Source organism: Oryzias latipes, chromosome 18 (assembly GCF_053564925.1).
Source record: "Oryzias latipes strain Hd-rR chromosome 18, Olatipes_Hd-rR_3.1".
NCBI classification, from domain to species: Eukaryota; Metazoa; Chordata; class Actinopteri; order Beloniformes; family Adrianichthyidae; genus Oryzias; species Oryzias latipes.
Window position 1 is genome coordinate 33,143,316 of NC_136254.1, and position 22,001 is coordinate 33,165,316.

Genomic DNA, 22,001 nt, shown 5'->3' on the forward strand with positions numbered 1-22,001 from the left:
CTGTCATGAAGCATTCTCTCAGGCGAGCATTTTCAGGCAATGTATCCTGAAACCTTAGGTCTGCTTAGGCAGGTATATCAGACTCAAACTGGTGCCAAAAACACTGACAGAGAAGACAACAGAAGCAGAGTGGCGCAGCGGAAGCGTGCTGGGCCCATAACCCAGAGGTCGATGGCTCGAAACCATCCTCTGCTAACTATGATGATGACAGGGCAGATTATTGCCATGACATTAAATAATGCATGCCTCCTACTGAAAATGCAGTTTAATGGGCTTTCTCTTATCTTACTTTAGAAACAACCCCAGCGTCAGCCACTGCGCTTCTTTTTTCAAGCTAACAGCGCCTCATTGAGAACTTAGTTGCCAAACTGCACAAAGAGGTAGAATCTTCACACACTCACAATGTTTAACTCTCTCTTGGAGCATTCTTTCAGGCAACCATTTTCTTCCCCTCACAGTTCCGTTGATAAAGCTCACCGCCTCCACTCTGTTTTGTGGAAAGCCCACGTTCCTATGACTGCGCCAGTGTCAATACTTGCTTTTGAGTAGCAGGACATGTCAATAGAGTTATTTCTTTCCATCAGGGTGTCAAGAGGCATGGTGGCCAAGTGGTAAGGCGTTGATCTTGTAAACCAAAAATCATGGGTTCAATCCCCATCCGTGCCTGAAATGGCATTGGTAGACTGACCACAAACAACCTGGCAAGAGCAATGTGATTAAAAACCCTTTGCTCACTTGTATATTCACAGAGCACATTGCTTCATTTTGTGTTGCAGGCCCTGCCAATAAAGCTCTTTCTTTACCTTTACGCATACCAAGACATGGTTCACAAGTGGTAAGGTGTTGGTCTATCCGGCCGAACACCATGGGCTCTATTCACATTGGTGCCTGCAATGGCGTAGGGAGACTAAACATTAAACAAAGTCTTGTGGGACTACTAGGAGAGGGGAATTTTAGATTCACTTCCAAGACCTTGGGCATTAACTCTGTACCAGTTCAACTGGCCCTTTCTTACAAATGGACTATTAAAGGACAGGTTCTTACAGACTTTGCTGCTCGTCCTTTATCCTGCACCTTGTCTAGCAATCCAGAATGGCGCCGTAAGAGAACTTAAAAAAATGCCTCAAACCCCACTATTGCAGTTGGTTATATCACACTCAAACTCTTGACATCAACAGTGATCACTGCAAACAAGAAGCAGAGTGGCGCAGCGGAAGCGTGCTGGGCCCATAACCCAGAGGTCGATGGACCGAAACCATCCTCTGCTAACTAATCTGTCTTTCAGCATATCACCTTGTTTTTAGGGGAAATGTGGCTTTAGTCTCTATTATTATTGCCTGCATCCTACTGAAAACAAGTTTTTTGGCGGGCCTTGTCTATTCTCAGTTTGTAGATATCATATTGGGGAATGGTGAATCCAGCCGAAAAAAACTTTCGTTTTTCAAGCCCATCAAAATGTCTAGCTAGCATGACAAATTTATCTCCCTTTAAACAACACCGGCTTGTGCCATTTAGCTTCTCTTTCATGCTAACGGCACCTTCATTGAGCACTTAGCACTTTGCCAAACAGCACAAAGAGGTAGAATGTTAAATGGCCGTATTGTTTAACTCTTTCATGAAGCATTCTCTCAGGCGAGCATTTTCAGGCAATTTATCCTGAAACCTTAGGTCTGCTTAGGCAGGTATATCAGACTCAAACTGGTGCCAAAAACACTGACAGAGAAGACAACAGAAGCAGAGTGTGGCAGCGGAAGCGTGCTGGGCCCATAACCCAGAGGTCGATGGACCGAAACCATCCTCTGCTAACTATGATGATGACATGGCAGATTATTGCCATGACATTAAATAATGCATGCCTCCTACTGAAAATGCAGTTTAATGGGCTTTCTCTCATCTTACTTTAGAAACAGCCACTGCGCTTCTTTTTTCAAGCTAACAGCGCCTCATTGAGAACTTAGTTGCCAAACTGCACAAAGAGGTAGAATCTTCACACACTCACAATGTTTAACTCTCTCATGGAGCATTCTTTCAGGCAACCATTTTCTTCCCCACACAGTTCCGTTGATAAAGCTCACCGCCTCCACTCTGTTTTGTGGAAAGCCCATGTTCCTATGACTGCGCCAGTGTCAATACTTGCTTTTGAGTAGCAGGACATGTCAATAGAGTTCTTTCTTTCCATCAGGGTGTCAAGAGGCATGGTGGCCAAGTGGTAAGGCGTTGGTCTTGTAAACCAAAAATCATGGGTTCAATCCCCATCCGTGCCTGAAATGGCATTGGTAGACTGACCACAAACAACCTGGCAAGTGCAATGTGATTAAAAACCCTTTGCTCACTTGTATATGCACAGAGCACGTTGCTTCATTTTGTGTTGCAGGCCCTGCCAATAAAGCTCTTTCTTTACCTTTACGCATACCAAGACATGGTTCACAAGTGGTAAGGTGTTGGTCTATCCGGCCGAACACCATGGGCTCTATTCACATTGGTGCCTGCAATGGCGTAGGGAGACTAAACATTAAACAAAGTCTTGTGGGACTACTAGGAGGGGGGAATTTTAGATTCACTTCCAAGACCTTGGGCATTAACTCTGTACCAGTTCAACTGGCCCTTTCTTACAAATGGACTATTAAAGGACAGGTTCTTACAGACTTTGCTGCTCGTCCTTTATCCTGCACCTTGTCTAGCAATCCAGAATGGCGCCGTAAGAGAACTTAAAAAAACGCCTCAAACCCCACTATTGCAGTTGGTTATATCACACTCAAACTCTTGACATCAACAGTGATCACTGCAAACAAGAAGCAGAGTGGCGCAGCGGAAGCGTGCTGGGCCCATAACCCAGAGGTCGATGGACCGAAACCATCCTCTGCTAACTAATCTGTCTTTCAGCATATCGCCTTGTTTTTAGGGGAAATGTGGCTTTAGTCTCTATTATTATTGCCTGCATCCTACTGAAAACAAGTTTTTTGGCGGGCCTTGTCTATTCTCAGTTTGTAGATATCATATTGGGGAATGGTGAATCCAGCCGAAAAAAACTTTCGTTTTTCAAGCCCATCAAAATGTCTAGCTAGCATGACAAATTTATCTCCCTTTAAACAACACCGGCTTGTGCCATTTAGCTTCTCTTTCATGCTAACGGCACCTACATTGAGCACTTAGCACTTTGCCAAACAGCACAAAGAGGTAGAATGTTAAATGGGCGTATTGTTTAACTCTTTCATGAAGCATTCTCTCAGGCGAGCATTTTCAGGCAATGTATCCTGAAACCTTAGGTCTGCTTAGGCAGGTATATCAGACTCAAACTGGTGCCAAAAACACTGACAGAGAAGACAACAGAAGCAGAGTGGCGCAGCGGAAGCGTGCTGGGCCCATAACCCAGAGGTCGATGGATCGAAACCATCCTCTGCTAACTATGATGATGACAGGGCAGATTATTGCCATGACATTAAATAATGCATGCCTCCTACTGAAAATGCAGTTTAATGGGCTTTCTCTAATCTTACTTTAGAAACAGCCACTGCGCTTCTTTTTTCAAGCTAACAGCGCCTCATTGAGAACTTAGTTGCCAAACTGCACAAAGAGGTAGAATCTTCACACACTCACAATGTTTAACTCTCTCATGGAGCATTCTTTCAGGCAACCATTTTCTTCCCCACACAGTTCCGTTGATAAAGCTCACCGCCTCCACTCTGTTTTGTGGAAAGCCCATGTTCCTATGACTGCGCCAGTGTCAATACTTGCTTTTGAGTAGCAGGACATGTCAATAGAGTTCTTTCTTTCCATCAGGGTGTCAAGAGGCATGGTGGCCAAGTGGTAAGGCGTTGGTCTTGTAACCCAAAAATCATGGGTTCAATCCCCATCCGTGCCTGAAATGGCATTGGTAGACTGACCACAAACAACCTGGCAAGTGCAATGTGATTAAAAACCCTTTGCTCACTTGTATATGCACAGAGCATGTTGCTTCATTTTGTGTTGCAGGCCCTGCCAATAAAGCTCTTTCTTTACCTTTACACATACCAAGACATGGTTCACAAGTGGTAAGGTGTTGGTCTATCCGGCCGAACACCATGGGCTCTATTCACATTGGTGCCTGCAATGGCGTAGGGAGACTAAACATTAAACAAAGTCTTGTGGGACTACTAGGAGAGGGGAATTTTAGATTCACTTCCAAGACCTTGGGCATTAACTCTGTACCAGTTCAACTGGCCCTTTCTTACAAATGGACTATTAAAGGACAGGTTCTTACAGACTTTGCTGCTCGTCCTTTATCCTGCACCTTGTCTAGCAATCCAGAATGGCGCCGTAAGAGAACTTAAAAAAACGCCTCAAACCCCACTATTGCAGTTGGTTATATCACACTCAAACTCTTGACATCAACAGTGATCACTGCAAACAAGAAGCAGAGTGGCGCAGCGGAACCGTGCTGGGCCCATAACCCAGAGGTCGATGGACCGAAACCATCCTCTGCTAACTAGTTTGTCTTTCAGCATATCGCCTTGTTTTTAGGGGAAATGTGGCTTTAGTCTCTATTATTATTGCCTGCATCCTACTGAAAACAAGTTTTTTGGCGGGCCTTGTCTATTCTCAGTTTGTAGATATCATATTGGGGAATGGTGAATCCAGCCGAAAAAAACTTTCGTTTTTCAAGCCCATCAAAATGTCTAGCTAGCATGACAAATTTATCTCCCTTTAAACAACACCGGCTTGTGCCATTTAGCTTCTCTTTCATGCTAACGGCACCTTCATTGAGCACTTAGCACTTTGCCAAACAGCACAAAGAGGTAGAATGTTAAATGGGCGTATTGTTTAACTCTTTCATGAAGCATTCTCTCAGGCGAGCATTTTCAGGCAATTTATCCTGAAACCTTAGGTCTGCTTAGGCAGGTATATCAGACTCAAACTGGTGCCAAAAACACTGACAGAGAAGACAACAGAAGCAGAGTGGCGCAGCGGAAGCGTGCTGGGCCCATAACCCAGAGGTCGATGGATCGAAACCATCCTCTGCTAACTATGATGATGACAGTGCAGATTATTGCCATGACATTAAATAATGCATCCCTCTTACTGAAAATGCAGTTTAATGGGCTTTCTCTCATCTTATTTTAGGAACAACCCCAGCGTCAGCCACTGCTCTTCTTTTTTCAAGCTAACAGCACCTCATTGAGAACTTAGTTGCCAAACTGCACAAAGAGGTAGAATCTTCACACACTCACAATGTTTAACTCTCTCATGGAGCATTCTTTCAGGCAACCATTTTCTTCCCCACACAGTTCCGTTGATAAAGCTCACTGCCTCCACTCTGTTTTGTGGAAAGCCCATGTTCCTATGACTGCGCCAGTGTCAATACTTGCTTTTGAGTAGCAGGACATGTCAATAGAGTTCTTTCTTTCCATCAGGGTGTCAAGAGGCATGGTGGCCAAGTGGTAAGGCGTTGGTCTTGTAAACCAAAAATCATGGGTTCAATCCCCATCCGTGCCTGAAATGGCATTGGTAGACTGACCACAAACAACCTGGCAAGTGCAATGTGATTAAAAACCCTTTGCTCACTTGTATATGCACAGAGCACGTTGCTTCATTTTGTGTTGCAGGCCCTGCCAATAAAGCTCTTTCTTTACCTTTACGCATACCAAGACATGGTTCACAAGTGGTAAGGTGTTGGTCTATCCGGCCGAACACCATGGGCTCTATTCACATTGGTGCCTGCAATGGCGTAGGGAGACTAAACATTAAACAAAGTCTTGTGGGACTACTAGGAGAGGGGAATTTTAGATTCACTTCCAAGACCTTGGGCATTAACTCTGTACCAGTTCAACTGGCCCTTTCTTACAAATGGACTATTAAAGGACAGGTTCTTACAGACTTTGCTGCTCGTCCTTTATCCTGCACCTTGTCTAGCAATCCAGAATGGCGCCGTAAGAGAACTTAAAAAAACGCCTCAAACCCCACTATTGCAGTTGGTTATATCACACTCAAACTCTTGACATCAACAGTGATCACTGCAAACAAGAAGCAGAGTGGCGCAGCGGAAGCGTGCTGGGCCCATAACCCAGAGGTCGATGGACCGAAACCATCCTCTGCTAACTAATCTGTCTTTCAGCATATCGCCTTGTTTTTAGGGGAAATGTGGCTTTAGTCTCTATTATTATTGCCTGCATCCTACTGAAAACAAGTTTTTTGGCGGGCCTTGTCTATTCTCAGTTTGTAGATTTCATATTGGGGAATGGTGAATCCAGCCGAAAAAAACTTTTGTTTTTCAAGCCCATCAAAATGTCTAGCTAGCATGACAAATTTATCTCCCTTTAAACAACACCGGCTTGTGCCATTTAGCTTCTCTTTCATGCTAACGGCACCTTCATTGAGCACTTAGCACTATGCCAAATAGCACATAGAGGTAGAATGTTAAATGGGCGTATTGTTTAACTCTGTCATGAAGCATTCTCTCAGGCGAGCATTTTCAGGCAATTTATCCTGAAACCTTAGGTCTGCTTAGGCAGGTATATCAGACTCAAACTGGTGCCAAAAACACTGACAGAGAAGACAACAGAAGCAGAGTGGCGCAGCGGAAGCGTGCTGGGCCCATAACCCAGAGGTCGATGGATCGAAACCATCCTCTGCTAACTATGATGATGACAGGGCAGATTATTGCCATGACATTAAATAATGCATGCCTCCTACTGAAAATGCAGTTTAATGGGCTTTCTCTTATCTTACTTTAGAAACAACCCCAGCGTCAGCCACTGCGCTTCTTTTTTCAAGCTAACAGCGCCTCATTGAGAACTTAGTTGCCAAACTGCACAAAGAGGTAGAATCTTCACACACTCACAATGTTTAACTCTCTCTTGGAGCATTCTTTCAGGCAACCATTTTCTTCCCCTCACAGTTCCGTTGATAAAGCTCACCGCCTCCACTCTGTTTTGTGGAAAGCCCACGTTCCTATGACTGCGCCAGTGTCAATACTTGCTTTTGAGTAGCAGGACATGTCAATAGAGTTATTTCTTTCCATCAGGGTGTCAAGAGGCATGGTGGCCAAGTGGTAAGGCGTTGATCTTGTAAACCAAAAATCATGGGTTCAATCCCCATCCGTGCCTGAAATGGCATTGGTAGACTGACCACAAACAACCTGGCAAGAGCAATGTGATTAAAAACCCTTTGCTCACTTGTATATTCACAGAGCACATTGCTTCATTTTGTGTTGCAGGCCCTGCCAATAAAGCTCTTTCTTTACCTTTACGCATACCAAGACATGGTTCACAAGTGGTAAGGTGTTGGTCTATCCGGCCGAACACCATGGGCTCTATTCACATTGGTGCCTGCAATGGCGTAGGGAGACTAAACATTAAACAAAGTCTTGTGGGACTACTAGGAGAGGGGAATTTTAGATTCACTTCCAAGACCTTGGGCATTAACTCTGTACCAGTTCAACTGGCCCTTTCTTACAAATGGACTATTAAAGGACAGGTTCTTACAGACTTTGCTGCTCGTCCTTTATCCTGCACCTTGTCTAGCAATCCAGAATGGCGCCGTAAGAGAACTTAAAAAAATGCCTCAAACCCCACTATTGCAGTTGGTTATATCACACTCAAACTCTTGACATCAACAGTGATCACTGCAAACAAGAAGCAGAGTGGCGCAGCGGAAGCGTGCTGGGCCCATAACCCAGAGGTCGATGGACCGAAACCATCCTCTGCTAACTAATCTGTCTTTCAGCATATCACCTTGTTTTTAGGGGAAATGTGGCTTTAGTCTCTATTATTATTGCCTGCATCCTACTGAAAACAAGTTTTTTGGCGGGCCTTGTCTATTCTCAGTTTGTAGATATCATATTGGGGAATGGTGAATCCAGCCGAAAAAAACTTTTGTTTTTCAAGCCCATCAAAATGTCTAGCTAGCATGACAAATTTATCTCCCTTTAAACAACACCGGCTTGTGCCATTTAGCTTCTCTTTCATGCTAACGGCACCTTCATTGAGCACTTAGCACTATGCCAAATAGCACATAGAGGTAGAATGTTAAATGGGCGTATTGTTTAACTCTGTCATGAAGCATTCTCTCAGGCGAGCATTTTCAGGCAATTTATCCTGAAACCTTAGGTCTGCTTAGGCAGGTATATCAGACTCAAACTGGTGCCAAAAACACTGACAGAGAAGACAACAGAAGCAGAGTGGCGCAGCGGAAGCGTGCTGGGCCCATAACCCAGAGGTCGATGGATCGAAACCATCCTCTGCTAACTATGATGATGACAGGGCAGATTATTGCCATGACATTAAATAATGCATGCCTCCTACTGAAAATGCAGTTTAATGGGCTTTCTCTTATCTTACTTTAGAAACAACCCCAGCGTCAGCCACTGCGCTTCTTTTTTCAAGCTAACAGCGCCTCATTGAGAACTTAGTTGCCAAACTGCACAAAGAGGTAGAATCTTCACACACTCACAATGTTTAACTCTCTCTTGGAGCATTCTTTCAGGCAACCATTTTCTTCCCCTCACAGTTCCGTTGATAAAGCTCACCGCCTCCACTCTGTTTTGTGGAAAGCCCACGTTCCTATGACTGCGCCAGTGTCAATACTTGCTTTTGAGTAGCAGGACATGTCAATAGAGTTATTTCTTTCCATCAGGGTGTCAAGAGGCATGGTGGCCAAGTGGTAAGGCGTTGATCTTGTAAACCAAAAATCATGGGTTCAATCCCCATCCGTGCCTGAAATGGCATTGGTAGACTGACCACAAACAACCTGGCAAGAGCAATGTGATTAAAAACCCTTTGCTCACTTGTATATTCACAGAGCACATTGCTTCATTTTGTGTTGCAGGCCCTGCCAATAAAGCTCTTTCTTTACCTTTACGCATACCAAGACATGGTTCACAAGTGGTAAGGTGTTGGTCTATCCGGCCGAACACCATGGGCTCTATTCACATTGGTGCCTGCAATGGCGTAGGGAGACTAAACATTAAACAAAGTCTTGTGGGACTACTAGGAGAGGGGAATTTTAGATTCACTTCCAAGACCTTGGGCATTAACTCTGTACCAGTTCAACTGGCCCTTTCTTACAAATGGACTATTAAAGGACAGGTTCTTACAGACTTTGCTGCTCGTCCTTTATCCTGCACCTTGTCTAGCAATCCAGAATGGCGCCGTAAGAGAACTTAAAAAAATGCCTCAAACCCCACTATTGCAGTTGGTTATATCACACTCAAACTCTTGACATCAACAGTGATCACTGCAAACAAGAAGCAGAGTGGCGCAGCGGAAGCGTGCTGGGCCCATAACCCAGAGGTCGATGGACCGAAACCATCCTCTGCTAACTAATCTGTCTTTCAGCATATCACCTTGTTTTTAGGGGAAATGTGGCTTTAGTCTCTATTATTATTGCCTGCATCCTACTGAAAACAAGTTTTTTGGCGGGCCTTGTCTATTCTCAGTTTGTAGATATCATATTGGGGAATGGTGAATCCAGCCGAAAAAAACTTTCGTTTTTCAAGCCCATCAAAATGTCTAGCTAGCATGACAAATTTATCTCCCTTTAAACAACACCGGCTTGTGCCATTTAGCTTCTCTTTCATGCTAACGGCACCTTCATTGAGCACTTAGCACTTTGCCAAACAGCACAAAGAGGTAGGATGTTAAATGGCCGTATTGTTTAACTCTTTCATGAAGCATTCTCTCAGGCGAGCATTTTCAGGCAATTTATCCTGAAACCTTAGGTCTGCTTAGGCAGGTATATCAGACTCAAACTGGTGCCAAAAACACTGACAGAGAAGACAACAGAAGCAGAGTGTGGCAGCGGAAGCGTGCTGGGCCCATAACCCAGAGGTCGATGGACCGAAACCATCCTCTGCTAACTATGATGATGACATGGCAGATTATTGCCATGACATTAAATAATGCATGCCTCCTACTGAAAATGCAGTTTAATGGGCTTTCTCTCATCTTACTTTAGAAACAGCCACTGCGCTTCTTTTTTCAAGCTAACAGCGCCTCATTGAGAACTTAGTTGCCAAACTGCACAAAGAGGTAGAATCTTCACACACTCACAATGTTTAACTCTCTCATGGAGCATTCTTTCAGGCAACCATTTTCTTCCCCACACAGTTCCGTTGATAAAGCTCACCGCCTCCACTCTGTTTTGTGGAAAGCCCATGTTCCTATGACTGCGCCAGTGTCAATACTTGCTTTTGAGTAGCAGGACATGTCAATAGAGTTCTTTCTTTCCATCAGGGTGTCAAGAGGCATGGTGGCCAAGTGGTAAGGCGTTGGTCTTGTAAACCAAAAATCATGGGTTCAATCCCCATCCGTGCCTGAAATGGCATTGGTAGACTGACCACAAACAACCTGGCAAGTGCAATGTGATTAAAAACCCTTTGCTCACTTGTATATGCACAGAGCACGTTGCTTCATTTTGTGTTGCAGGCCCTGCCAATAAAGCTCTTTCTTTACCTTTACGCATACCAAGACATGGTTCACAAGTGGTAAGGTGTTGGTCTATCCGGCCGAACACCATGGGCTCTATTCACATTGGTGCCTGCAATGGCGTAGGGAGACTAAACATTAAACAAAGTCTTGTGGGACTACTAGGAGGGGGGAATTTTAGATTCACTTCCAAGACCTTGGGCATTAACTCTGTACCAGTTCAACTGGCCCTTTCTTACAAATGGACTATTAAAGGACAGGTTCTTACAGACTTTGCTGCTCGTCCTTTATCCTGCACCTTGTCTAGCAATCCAGAATGGCGCCGTAAGAGAACTTAAAAAAACGCCTCAAACCCCACTATTGCAGTTGGTTATATCACACTCAAACTCTTGACATCAACAGTGATCACTGCAAACAAGAAGCAGAGTGGCGCAGCGGAAGCGTGCTGGGCCCATAACCCAGAGGTCGATGGACCGAAACCATCCTCTGCTAACTAATCTGTCTTTCAGCATATCGCCTTGTTTTTAGGGGAAATGTGGCTTTAGTCTCTATTATTATTGCCTGCATCCTACTGAAAACAAGTTTTTTGGCGGGCCTTGTCTATTCTCAGTTTGTAGATATCATATTGGGGAATGGTGAATCCAGCCGAAAAAAACTTTCGTTTTTCAAGCCCATCAAAATGTCTAGCTAGCATGACAAATTTATCTCCCTTTAAACAACACCGGCTTGTGCCATTTAGCTTCTCTTTCATGCTAACGGCACCTTCATTGAGCACTTAGCACTTTGCCAAACAGCACAAAGAGGTAGAATGTTAAATGGGCGTATTGTTTAACTCTGTCATGAAGCATTCTCTCAGGCGAGCATTTTCAGGCAATTTATCCTGAAACCTTAGGTCTGCTTAGGCAGGTATATCAGACTGAAACTGGTGCCAAAAACACTGACAGAGAAGACAACAGAAGCAGAGTGGCGCAGCGGAAGCGTGCTGGGCCCATAACCCAGAGGTCGATGGATCGAAACCATCCTCTGCTAACTATGATGATGACAGGTCAGATTATTGCCATGACATTAAATAATGCATGCCTCCTACTGAAAATGCAGTTTAATGGGCTTTCTCTCATCTTACTTTAGAAACAACCCCAGCGTCAGCCACTGCGCTTCTTTTTTCAAGCTAACAGCGCCTCATTGAGAACTTAGTTGCCAAACTGCACAAAGAGGTAGAATCTTCACACACTCACAATGTTTAACTCTCTCTTGGAGCATTCTTTCAGGCAACCATTTCCTTCCCCTCACAGTTCCGTTGATAAAGCTCACCGCCTCCACTCTGTTTTGTGGAAAGCCCACGTTCCTATGACTGCGCCAGTGTCAATACTTGCTTTTGAGTAGCAGGACATGTCAATAGAGTTATTTCTTTCCATCAGGGTGTCAAGAGGCATGGTGGCCAAGTGGTAAGGCGTTGATCTTGTAAACCAAAAATCATGGGTTCAATCCCCATCCGTGCCTGAAATGGCATTGGTAGACTGACCACAAACAACCTGGCAAGAGCAATGTGATTAAAAACCCTTTGCTCACTTGTATATTCACAGAGCACGTTGCTTCATTTTGTGTTGCAGGCCCTGCCAATAAAGCTCTTTCTTTACCTTTACGCATACCAAGACATGGTTCACAAGTGGTAAGGTGTTGGTCTATCCGGCCGAACACCATGGGCTCTATTCACATTGGTGCCTGCAATGGCGTAGGGAGACTAAACATTAAACAAAGTCTTGTGGGACTACTAGGAGGGGGGAATTTTAGATTCACTTCCAAGACCTTGGGCATTAACTCTGTACCAGTTCAACTGGCCCTTTCTTACAAATGGACTATTAAAGGACAGGTTCTTACAGACTTTGCTGCTCGTCCTTTATCCTGCACCTTGTCTAGCAATCCAGAATGGCGCCGTAAGAGAACTTAAAAAAACGCCTCAAACCCCACTATTGCAGTTGGTTATATCACACTCAAACTCTTGACATCAACAGTGATCACTGCAAACAAGAAGCAGAGTGGCGCAGCGGAAGCGTGCTGGGCCCATAACCCAGAGGTCGATGGACCGAAACCATCCTCTGCTAACTAATCTGTCTTTCAGCATATCGCCTTGTTTTTAGGGGAAATGTGGCTTTAGTCTCTATTATTATTGCCTGCATCCTACTGAAAACAAGTTTTTTGGCGGGCCTTGTCTATTCTCAGTTTGTAGATATCATATTGGGGAATGGTGAATCCAGCCGAAAAAAACTTTCGTTTTTCAAGCCCATCAAAATGTCTAGCTAGCATGACAAATTTATCTCCCTTTAAACAACACCGGCTTGTGCCATTTAGCTTCTCTTTCATGCTAACGGCACCTTCATTGAGCACTTAGCACTTTGCCAAACAGCACAAAGAGGTAGAATGTTAAATGGGCGTATTGTTTAACTCTGTCATGAAGCATTCTCTCAGGCGAGCATTTTCAGGCAATTTATCCTGAAACCTTAGGTCTGCTTAGGCAGGTATATCAGACTGAAACTGGTGCCAAAAACACTGACAGAGAAGACAACAGAAGCAGAGTGGCGCAGCGGAAGCGTGCTGGGCCCATAACCCAGAGGTCGATGGATCGAAACCATCCTCTGCTAACTATGATGATGACAGGGCAGATTATTGCCATGACATTAAATAATGCATGCCTCCTACTGAAAATGCAGTTTAATGGGCTTTCTCTCATCTTACTTTAGAAACAACCCCAGCGTCAGCCACTGCGCTTCTTTTTTCAAGCTAACAGCGCCTCATTGAGAACTTAGTTGCCAAACTGCACAAAGAGGTAGAATCTTCACACACTCACAATGTTTAACTCTCTCTTGGAGCATTCTTTCAGGCAACCATTTCCTTCCCCTCACAGTTCCGTTGATAAAGCTCACCGCCTCCACTCTGTTTTGTGGAAAGCCCACGTTCCTATGACTGCGCCAGTGTCAATACTTGCTTTTGAGTAGCAGGACATGTCAATAGAGTTATTTCTTTCCATCAGGGTGTCAAGAGGCATGGTGGCCAAGTGGTAAGGCGTTGATCTTGTAAACCAAAAATCATGGGTTCAATCCCCATCCGTGCCTGAAATGGCATTGGTAGACTGACCACAAACAACCTGGCAAGAGCAATGTGATTAAAAACCCTTTGCTCACTTGTATATTCACAGAGCACGTTGCTTCATTTTGTGTTGCAGGCCCTGCCAATAAAGCTCTTTCTTTACCTTTACGCATACCAAGACATGGTTCACAAGTGGTAAGGTGTTGGTCTATCCGGCCGAACACCATGGGCTCTATTCACATTGGTGCCTGCAATGGCGTAGGGAGACTAAACATTAAACAAAGTCTTGTGGGACTACTAGGAGAGGGGAATTTTAGATTCACTTCCAAGACCTTGGGCATTAACTCTGTACCAGTTCAACTGGCCCTTTCTTACAAATGGACTATTAAAGGACAGGTTCTTACAGACTTTGCTGCTCGTCCTTTATCCTGCACCTTGTCTAGCAATCCAGAATGGCGCCGTAAGAGAACTTAAAAAAATGCCTCAAACCCCACTATTGCAGTTGGTTATATCACACTCAAACTCTTGACATCAACAGTGATCACTGCAAACAAGAAGCAGAGTGGCGCAGTGGAAGCGTGCTGGGCCCATAACCCAGCGGTCGATGGACAGAAACCATCCTCTGCTAACTAATCTGTCTTTCAGCATATCACCTTGTTTTTAGGGGAAATGTGGCTTTAGTCTCTATTATTATTGCCTGCATCCTACTGAAAACAAGTTTTTTGGCGGGCCTTGTCTATTCTCAGTTTGTAGATATCATATTGAGGAATGGTGAATCCAGCCGAAAAAAACTTTCGTTTTTCAAGCCCATCAAAATGTCTAGCTAGCATGACAAATTTATCTCCCTTTAAACAACACCGGCTTGTGCCATTTAGCTTCTCTTTCATGCTAACGGCACCTTCATTGAGCACTTAGCACTTTGCCAAACAGCACAAAGAGGTAGAATGTTAAATGGCCGTATTGTTTAACTCTTTCATGAAGCATTCTCTCAGGCGAGCATTTTCAGTCAATTTATCCTGAAACCTTAGGTCTGCTTAGGCAGGTATATCAGACTCAAACTGGTGCCAAAAACACTGACAGAGAAGACAACAGAAGCAGAGTGGCGCAGCGGAAGCGTGCTGGGCCCATAACCCAGAGGTCGATGGATCGAAACCATCCTCTGCTAACTATGATGATGACATGGCAGATTATTGCCATGACATTAAATAATGCATGCCTCCTACTGAAAATGCAGTTTAATGGGCTTTTTCTCATCTTACTTTAGAAACAGCCACTGCGCTTCTTTTTTCAAGCTAACAGCGCCTCATTGAGAACTTAGTTGCCAAACTGCACAAAGAGGTAGAATCTTCACACACTCACAATGTTTAACTCTCTCATGGAGCATTCTTTCAGGCAACCATTTTCTTCCCCTCACAGTTCCGTTGATAAAGCTCACCGCCTCCACTCTGTTTTGTGGAAAGCCCATGTTCCTATGACTGCGCCAGTGTCAATACTTGCTTTTGAGTAGCAGGACATGTCAATAGAGTTCTTTCTTTCCATCAGGGTGTCAAGAGGCATGGTGGCCAAGTGGTAAGGCGTTGGTCTTGTAAACCAAAAATCATGGGTTCAATCCCCATCCGTGCCTGAAATGGCATTGGTAGACTGACCACAAACAACCTGGCAAGTGCAATGTGATTAAAAACCCTTTGCTCACTTGTATATGCACAGAGCACGTTGCTTCATCTTGTGTTGCAGGCCCTGCCAATAAAGCTCTTTCTTTACCTTTACACATACCAAGACATGGTTCACAAGTGGTAAGGTGTTGGTCTATCCGGCCGAACACCATGGGCTCTATTCACATTGGTGCCTGCAATGGCGTAGGGAGACTAAACATTAAACAAAGTCTTGTGGGACTACTAGGAGAGGGGAATTTTAGATTCACTTCCAAGACCTTGGGCATTAACTCTGTACCAGTTCAACTGGCCCTTTCTTACAAATGGACTATTAAAGGACAGGTTCTTACAGACTTTGCTGCTCGTCCTTTATCCTGCACCTTGTCTAGCAATCCAGAATGGCGCCGTAAGAGAACTTAAAAAAACGCCTCAAACCCCACTATTGCAGTTGGTTATATCACACTCAAACTCTTGACATCAACAGTGATCACTGCAAACAAGAAGCAGAGTGGCGCAGCGGAAGCGTGCTGGGCCTATAACCCAGAGGTCGATGGACCGAAACCATCCTCTGCTAACTAATCTGTCTTTCAGCATATCGCCTTGTTTTTAGGGGAAATGTGGCTTTAGTCTCTATTATTATTGCCTGCATCCTACTGAAAACAAGTTTTTTGGCGGGCCTTGTCTATTCTCAGTTTGTAGATATCATATTGGGGAATGGTGAATCCAGCCGAAAAAAACTTTCGTTTTTCAAGCCCATCAAAATGTCTAGCTAGCATGACAAATTTATCTCCCTTTAAACAACACCGGCTTGTGCCATTTAGCTTCTCTTTCATGCTAACGGCACCTTCATTGAGCACTTAGCACTTTGCCAAACAGCACAAAGAGGTAGAATGTTAAATGGCCGTATTGTTTAACTCTTTCATGAAGCATTCTCTCAGGCGAGCATTTTCAGGCAATTTATCCTGAAACCTTAGGTCTGCTTAGGCAGGTATATCAGACTCAAACTGGTGCCAAAAACACTGACAGAGAAGACAACAGAAGCAGAGTGGCGCAGCGGAAGCGTGCTGGGCCCATAACCCAGAGGTCGATGGATCGAAACCATCCTCTGCTAACTATGATGATGACAGGGCAGATTATTGCCATGACATTAAATAATGCATGCCTCCTACTGAAAATGCAGTTTAATGGGCTTTCTCTCATCTTACTTTAGAAACAGCCACTGCGCTTCTTTTTTCAAGCTAACAGCGCCTCATTGAGAACTTAGTTGCCAAACTGCACAAAGAGGTAGAATCTTCACACACTCACAATGTTTAACTCTCTCATGGAGCATTCTTTCAGGCAACCATTTTCTTCCCCTCACAGTTCCGTTGATAAAGCTCACCGCCTCCACTCTGTTTTGTGGAAAGCCCATGTTCCTATGACTGCGCCAGTGTCAATACTTGCTTTTGAGTAGCAGGACATGTCAATAGAGTTCTTTCTTTCCATCAGGGCGTCAAGAGGCATGGTGGCCAAGTGGTAAGGCGTTGGTCTTGTAAACCAAAAATCATGGGTTCAATCCCCATCCGTGCCTGAAATGGCATTGGTAGACTGACCACAAACAACCTGGCAAGTGCAATGTGATTAAAAACCCTTTGCTCACTTGTATATGCACAGAGCACGTTGCTTCATTTTGTGTTGCAGGCCCTGCCAATAAAGCTCTTTCTTTACCTTTACACATACCAAGACATGGTTCACAAGTGGTAAGGTGTTGGTCTATCCGGCCGAACACCATGGGCTCTATTCACATTGGTGCCTGCAATGGCGTAGGGAGACTAAACATTAAACAAAGTCTTGTGGGACTACTAGGAGAGGGGAATTTTAGATTCACTTCCAAGACCTTGGGCATTAACTCTGTACCAGTTCAACTGGCCCTTTCTTACAAATGGACTATTAAAGGACAGGTTCTTACAGACTTTGCTGCTCGTCCTTTATCCTGCACCTTGTCTAGCAATCCAGAATGGCGCCGTAAGAGAACTTAAAAAAACGCCTCAAACCCCACTATTGCAGTTGGTTATATCACACTCAAACTCTTGACATCAACAGTGATCACTGCAAACAAGAAGCAGAGTGGCGCAGCGGAAGCGTGCTGGGCCCATAACCCAGAGGTCGATGGACCGAAACCATCCTCTCCTAACTAATTTGTCTTTCAGCATATCACCTTGTTTTTAGGGGAAATGTGGCTTTAGTCTCTATTATTATTGCCTGCATCCTACTGAAAACAAGTTTTTTGGCGGGCCTTGTCTATTCTCAGTTTGTAGATATCATATTGGGGAATGGTGAATCCAGCCGAAAAAAACTTTCGTTTTTCAAGCCCATCAAAATGTCTAGCTAGCATGACAAATTTATCTCCCTTTAAACAACACCGGCTTGTGCCATTTAGCTTCTCTTTCATGCTAACGGCACCTTCATTGAGCACTTAGCACTTTGCCAAACAGCACAAAGAGGTAGAATGTTAAATGGCCGTATTGTTTAACTCTTTCATGAAGCATTCTCTCAGGCGAGCATTTTCAGGCAATTTATCCTGAAACCTTAGGTCTGCTTAGGCAGGTATATCAGACTCAAACTGGTGCCAAAAACACTGACAGAGAAGACAACAGAAGCAGAGTGGCGCAGCGGAAGCGTGCTGGGCCCATAACCCAGAGGTCGATGGATCGAAACCATCCTCTGCTAACTATGATGATGACAGGGCAGATTATTGCCATGACATTAAATAATGCATGCCTCCTACTGAAAATGCAGTTTAATGGGCTTTCTCTCATCTTACTTTAGGAACAACCCCAGCGTCAGCCACTGCGCTTCTTTTTTCAAGCTAACAGCGCCTCATTGAGAACTTAGTTGCCAAACTGCACAAAGAGGTAGAATCTTCACACACTCACAATGTTTAACTCTCTCATGGAGCATTCTTTCAGGCAACCATTTTCTTCCCCACACAGTTCCGTTGATAAAGCTCACTGCCTCCACTCTGTTTTGTGGAAAGCCCATGTTCCTATGACTGCGCCAGTGTCAATACTTGCTTTTGAGTAGCAGGACATGTCAATAGAGTTCTTTCTTTCCATCAGGGTGTCAAGAGGCATGGTGGCCAAGTGGTAAGGCGTTGGTCTTGTAAACCAAAAATCATGGGTTCAATCCCCATCCGTGCCTGAAATGGCATTGGTAGACTGACCACAAACAACCTGGCAAGTGCAATGTGATTAAAAACCCTTTGCTCACTTGTATATGCACAGAGCACGTTGCTTCATTTTGTGTTGCAGGCCCTGCCAATAAAGCTCTTTCTTTACCTTTACGCATACCAAGACATGGTTCACAAGTGGTAAGGTGTTGGTCTATCCGGCCGAACACCATGGGCTCAATTCACATTGGTGCCTGCAATGGCGTAGGGAGACTAAACATTAAACAAAGTCTTGTGGGACTACTAGGAGAGGGGAATTTTAGATTCACTTCCAAGACCTTGGGCATTAACTCTGTACCAGTTCAACTGGCCCTTTCTTACAAATGGACTATTAAAGGACAGGTTCATACAGACTTTGCTGCTCGTCCTTTATCCTGCACCTTGTCTAGCAATCCAGAATGGCGCCGTAAGAGAACTTAAAAAAACGCCTCAAACCCCACTATTGCAGTTGGTTATATCACACTCAAACTCTTGACATCAACAGTGATCACTGCAAACAAGAAGCAGAGTGGCGCAGCGGAAGCGTGCTGGGCCCATAACCCAGAGGTCGATGGACCGAAACCATCCTCTGCTAACTAATCTGTCTTTCAGCATATCGCCTTGTTTTTAGGGGAAATGTGGCTTTAGTCTCTATTATTATTGCCTGCATCCTACTGAAAACAAGTTTTTTGGCGGGCCTTGTCTATTCTCAGTTTGTAGATATCATATTGGGGAATGGTGAATCCAGACGAAAAAAACTTTCGTTTTTCAAGCCCATCAAAATGTCTAGCTAGCATGACAAATTTATCTCCCTTTAAACAACACCGGCTTGTGCCATTTACCTTCTCTTTCATGCTAACGGCACCTTCATTGAGCACTTAGCACTTTGCCAAACAGCACAAAGAGGTAGAATGTTAAATGGGCGTATTGTTTAACTCTGTCATGAAGCATTCTCTCAGGCGAGCATTTTCAGGCAATTTATCCTGAAACCTTAGGTCTGCTTAGGCAGGTATATCAGACTCAAACTGGTGCCAAAAACACTGACAGAGAAGACAACAGAAGCAGAGTGGCGCAGCGGAAGCGTGCTGGGCCCATAACCCAGAGGTCAATGGATCGAAACCATCCTCTGCTAACTATGATGATGACAGGGCAGATTATTGCCATGACATTAAATAATGCATGCCTCCTACTGAAAACGCAGTTTAACGGGCTTTCTCTCATCTTACTTTAGAAACAACCCCAGCGTCAGCCACTGCGCTTCTTTTTTCAAGCTAACAGCGCCTCATTGAGAACTTAGTTGCCAAACTGCACAAAGAGGTAGAATCTTCACACTCTCACAATGTTTAACTCTCTCATGGAGCATTCTTTCAGTCAACCATTTTCTTCCCCACACAGTTCCGTTGATAAAGCTCACCGCCTCCACTCTGTTTTGTGGAAAGCCCATGTTCCTATGACTGCGCCAGTGTCAATACTTGCTTTTGAGTAGCAGGACATGTCAATAGAGTTCTTTCTTTCCATCAGGGTGTCAAGAGGCATGGTGGCCAAGTGGTAAGGCGTTGGTCTTGTAAACCAAAAATCATGGGTTCAATCCCCATCCGTGCCTGAAATGGCATTGGTAGACTGACCACAAACAACCTGGCAAGTGCAATGTGATTAAAAACCCTTTGCTCACTTGTATATGCACAGAGCACGTTGCTTCATTTTGTGTTGCAGGCCCTGCCAATAAAGCTCTTTCTTTACCTTTACGCATACCAAGACATGGTTCACAAGTGGTAAGGTGTTGGTCTATCCGGCCGAACACCATGGGCTCTATTCACATTGGTGCCTGCAATGGCGTAGGGAGACTAAACATTAAACAAAGTCTTGTGGGACTACTAGGAGAGGGGAATTTTAGATTCACTTCCAAGACCTTGGGCATTAACTCTGTACCAGTTCAACTGGCCCTTTCTTACAAATGGACTATTAAAGGACAGGTTCTTACAGACTTTGCTGCTCGTCCTTTATCCTGCACCTTGTCTAGCAATCCAGAATGGCGCCGTAAGAGAACTTAAAAAAACGCCTCAAACCCCACTATTGCAGTTGGTTATATCACACTCAAACTCTTGACATCAACAGTGATCACTGCAAACAAGAAGCAGAGTGGCGCAGCGGAAGCGTGCTGGGCCCATAACCCAGAGGTCGATGGACCGAAACCATCCTCTGCTAACTAATCTGTCTTTCACCATATCGCCTTTTTTTTAGGGGAAATGTGGCTTTAGTCTCTATTATTATTGCCTGCATCCTACTGAAAACAAGTTTTTTGGCGGGCCTTGTCTATTCTCAGTTTGTAGATATCATATTGGGGAATGGTGAATCCAGCCGAAAAAAACTTTCGTTTTTCAAGCCCATCAAAATGTCTAGCTAGCATGACAAATTTATCTCCCTTTAAACAACACCGGCTTGTGCCATTTAGCTTCTCTTTCATGCTAACGGCACCTTCATTGAGCACTTAGCACTTTGCCAAACAGCACAAAGAGGTAGAATGTTAAATGGCCGTATTGTTTAACTCTTTCATGAAGCATTCTCTCAGGCGAGCATTTTCAGGCAATTTATCCTGAAACCTTAGGTCTGCTTAGGCAGGTATATCAGACTCAAACTGGTGCCAAAAACACTGACAGAGAAGACAACAGAAGCAGAGTGGCGCAGCGGAAGCGTGCTGGGCCCATAACCCGGAGGTCGATGGATCGAAACCATCCTCTGCTAACTATGATGATGACAGGGCAGATTATTGCCATGACATTAAATAATGCATGCCTCCTACTTAAAATGCAGTTTAATGGGCTTTCTCTCATCTTACTTTAGAAACAGCCACTGCGCTTCTTTTTTCAAGCTAACAGCGCCTCATTGAGAACTTAGTTGCCAAACTGCACAAAGAGGTAGAATCTTCACACACTCACAATGTTTAACTCTCTCATGGAGCATTCTTTCAGGCAACCATTTTCTTCCCCTCACAGTTCCGTTGATAAAGCTCACCGCCTCCACTCTGTTTTGTGGAAAGCCCATGTTCCTATGACTGCGCCAGTGTCAATACTTGCTTTTGAGTAGCAGGACATGTCAATAGAGTTCTTTCTTTCCATCAGTGTGTCAAGAGGCATGGTGGCCAAGTGGTAAGGCGTTGGTCTTGTAAACCAAAAATCATGGGTTCGATCCCCATCCGTGCCTGAAATGGCATTGGTAGACTGACCACAAACAACCTGGCAAGTGCAATGTGATTAAAAACCCTTTGCTCACTTGTATATGCACAGAGCACGTTGCTTCATTTTGTGTTGCAGGCCCTGCCAATAAAGCTCTTTCTTTACCTTTACGCATACCAAGACATGGTTCACAAGTGGTAAGGTGTTGGTCTATCCGGCCGAACACCATGGGCTCAATTCACATTGGTGCCTGCAATGGCGTAGGGAGACTAAACATTAAACAAAGTCTTGTGGGACTACTAGGAGAGGGGAGTTTTAGATTCACTTCCAAGACCTTGGGCATTAACTCTGTACCAGTTCAACTGGCCCTTTCTTACAAATGGACTATTAAAGGACAGGTTCTTACAGACTTTGCTGCTCGTCCTTTATCCTGCACCTTGTCTAGCAATCCAGAATGGCGCCGTAAGAGAACTTAAAAAAACGCCTCAAACCCCACTATTGCAGT

At 44.4% G+C, this 22,001-nt stretch overlaps 23 non-coding genes across 23 annotated transcripts; all 23 read left to right on the forward strand.

Moving 5' to 3' along the window:
* Positions 1–594: 594 nt before the first annotated feature.
* Positions 595–666, forward strand: trnat-ugu (transfer RNA threonine (anticodon UGU)). Its single transcript has one exon. It is a non-coding gene; the product is annotated as a tRNA-Thr (tRNA).
* A 1,526-nt stretch (positions 667–2,192) lies between these two features.
* trnat-ugu (transfer RNA threonine (anticodon UGU)) lies at positions 2,193–2,264 on the forward strand. Its single transcript has one exon. It is a non-coding gene; the product is annotated as a tRNA-Thr (tRNA).
* Positions 2,265–3,331: 1,067 nt separating this feature from the next.
* Positions 3,332–3,403, forward strand: trnam-cau (transfer RNA methionine (anticodon CAU)). Its single transcript has one exon. It is a non-coding gene; the product is annotated as a tRNA-Met (tRNA).
* A 387-nt stretch (positions 3,404–3,790) lies between these two features.
* On the forward strand, positions 3,791–3,862 carry trnat-ugu (transfer RNA threonine (anticodon UGU)). The gene has a single exon. It is a non-coding gene; the product is annotated as a tRNA-Thr (tRNA).
* Positions 3,863–4,929: 1,067 nt separating this feature from the next.
* On the forward strand, positions 4,930–5,001 carry trnam-cau (transfer RNA methionine (anticodon CAU)). Its single transcript has one exon. It is a non-coding gene; the product is annotated as a tRNA-Met (tRNA).
* Positions 5,002–5,400: 399 nt separating this feature from the next.
* Positions 5,401–5,472, forward strand: trnat-ugu (transfer RNA threonine (anticodon UGU)). The gene has a single exon. It is a non-coding gene; the product is annotated as a tRNA-Thr (tRNA).
* A 1,067-nt stretch (positions 5,473–6,539) lies between these two features.
* On the forward strand, positions 6,540–6,611 carry trnam-cau (transfer RNA methionine (anticodon CAU)). Its single transcript has one exon. It is a non-coding gene; the product is annotated as a tRNA-Met (tRNA).
* Positions 6,612–7,010: 399 nt separating this feature from the next.
* trnat-ugu (transfer RNA threonine (anticodon UGU)) lies at positions 7,011–7,082 on the forward strand. The gene has a single exon. It is a non-coding gene; the product is annotated as a tRNA-Thr (tRNA).
* A 1,067-nt stretch (positions 7,083–8,149) lies between these two features.
* Positions 8,150–8,221, forward strand: trnam-cau (transfer RNA methionine (anticodon CAU)). The gene has a single exon. It is a non-coding gene; the product is annotated as a tRNA-Met (tRNA).
* A 399-nt stretch (positions 8,222–8,620) lies between these two features.
* trnat-ugu (transfer RNA threonine (anticodon UGU)) lies at positions 8,621–8,692 on the forward strand. The gene has a single exon. It is a non-coding gene; the product is annotated as a tRNA-Thr (tRNA).
* A 1,526-nt stretch (positions 8,693–10,218) lies between these two features.
* On the forward strand, positions 10,219–10,290 carry trnat-ugu (transfer RNA threonine (anticodon UGU)). Its single transcript has one exon. It is a non-coding gene; the product is annotated as a tRNA-Thr (tRNA).
* Positions 10,291–11,357: 1,067 nt separating this feature from the next.
* trnam-cau (transfer RNA methionine (anticodon CAU)) lies at positions 11,358–11,429 on the forward strand. The gene has a single exon. It is a non-coding gene; the product is annotated as a tRNA-Met (tRNA).
* A 399-nt stretch (positions 11,430–11,828) lies between these two features.
* Positions 11,829–11,900, forward strand: trnat-ugu (transfer RNA threonine (anticodon UGU)). The gene has a single exon. It is a non-coding gene; the product is annotated as a tRNA-Thr (tRNA).
* Positions 11,901–12,967: 1,067 nt separating this feature from the next.
* trnam-cau (transfer RNA methionine (anticodon CAU)) lies at positions 12,968–13,039 on the forward strand. Its single transcript has one exon. It is a non-coding gene; the product is annotated as a tRNA-Met (tRNA).
* A 399-nt stretch (positions 13,040–13,438) lies between these two features.
* trnat-ugu (transfer RNA threonine (anticodon UGU)) lies at positions 13,439–13,510 on the forward strand. Its single transcript has one exon. It is a non-coding gene; the product is annotated as a tRNA-Thr (tRNA).
* A 1,067-nt stretch (positions 13,511–14,577) lies between these two features.
* trnam-cau (transfer RNA methionine (anticodon CAU)) lies at positions 14,578–14,649 on the forward strand. Its single transcript has one exon. It is a non-coding gene; the product is annotated as a tRNA-Met (tRNA).
* A 387-nt stretch (positions 14,650–15,036) lies between these two features.
* trnat-ugu (transfer RNA threonine (anticodon UGU)) lies at positions 15,037–15,108 on the forward strand. The gene has a single exon. It is a non-coding gene; the product is annotated as a tRNA-Thr (tRNA).
* Positions 15,109–16,175: 1,067 nt separating this feature from the next.
* trnam-cau (transfer RNA methionine (anticodon CAU)) lies at positions 16,176–16,247 on the forward strand. The gene has a single exon. It is a non-coding gene; the product is annotated as a tRNA-Met (tRNA).
* Positions 16,248–16,634: 387 nt separating this feature from the next.
* trnat-ugu (transfer RNA threonine (anticodon UGU)) lies at positions 16,635–16,706 on the forward strand. The gene has a single exon. It is a non-coding gene; the product is annotated as a tRNA-Thr (tRNA).
* A 1,067-nt stretch (positions 16,707–17,773) lies between these two features.
* On the forward strand, positions 17,774–17,845 carry trnam-cau (transfer RNA methionine (anticodon CAU)). Its single transcript has one exon. It is a non-coding gene; the product is annotated as a tRNA-Met (tRNA).
* Positions 17,846–18,244: 399 nt separating this feature from the next.
* On the forward strand, positions 18,245–18,316 carry trnat-ugu (transfer RNA threonine (anticodon UGU)). The gene has a single exon. It is a non-coding gene; the product is annotated as a tRNA-Thr (tRNA).
* A 1,538-nt stretch (positions 18,317–19,854) lies between these two features.
* On the forward strand, positions 19,855–19,926 carry trnat-ugu (transfer RNA threonine (anticodon UGU)). Its single transcript has one exon. It is a non-coding gene; the product is annotated as a tRNA-Thr (tRNA).
* A 1,526-nt stretch (positions 19,927–21,452) lies between these two features.
* trnat-ugu (transfer RNA threonine (anticodon UGU)) lies at positions 21,453–21,524 on the forward strand. Its single transcript has one exon. It is a non-coding gene; the product is annotated as a tRNA-Thr (tRNA).
* The last annotated feature ends 477 nt before the right edge of the window (positions 21,525–22,001 follow it).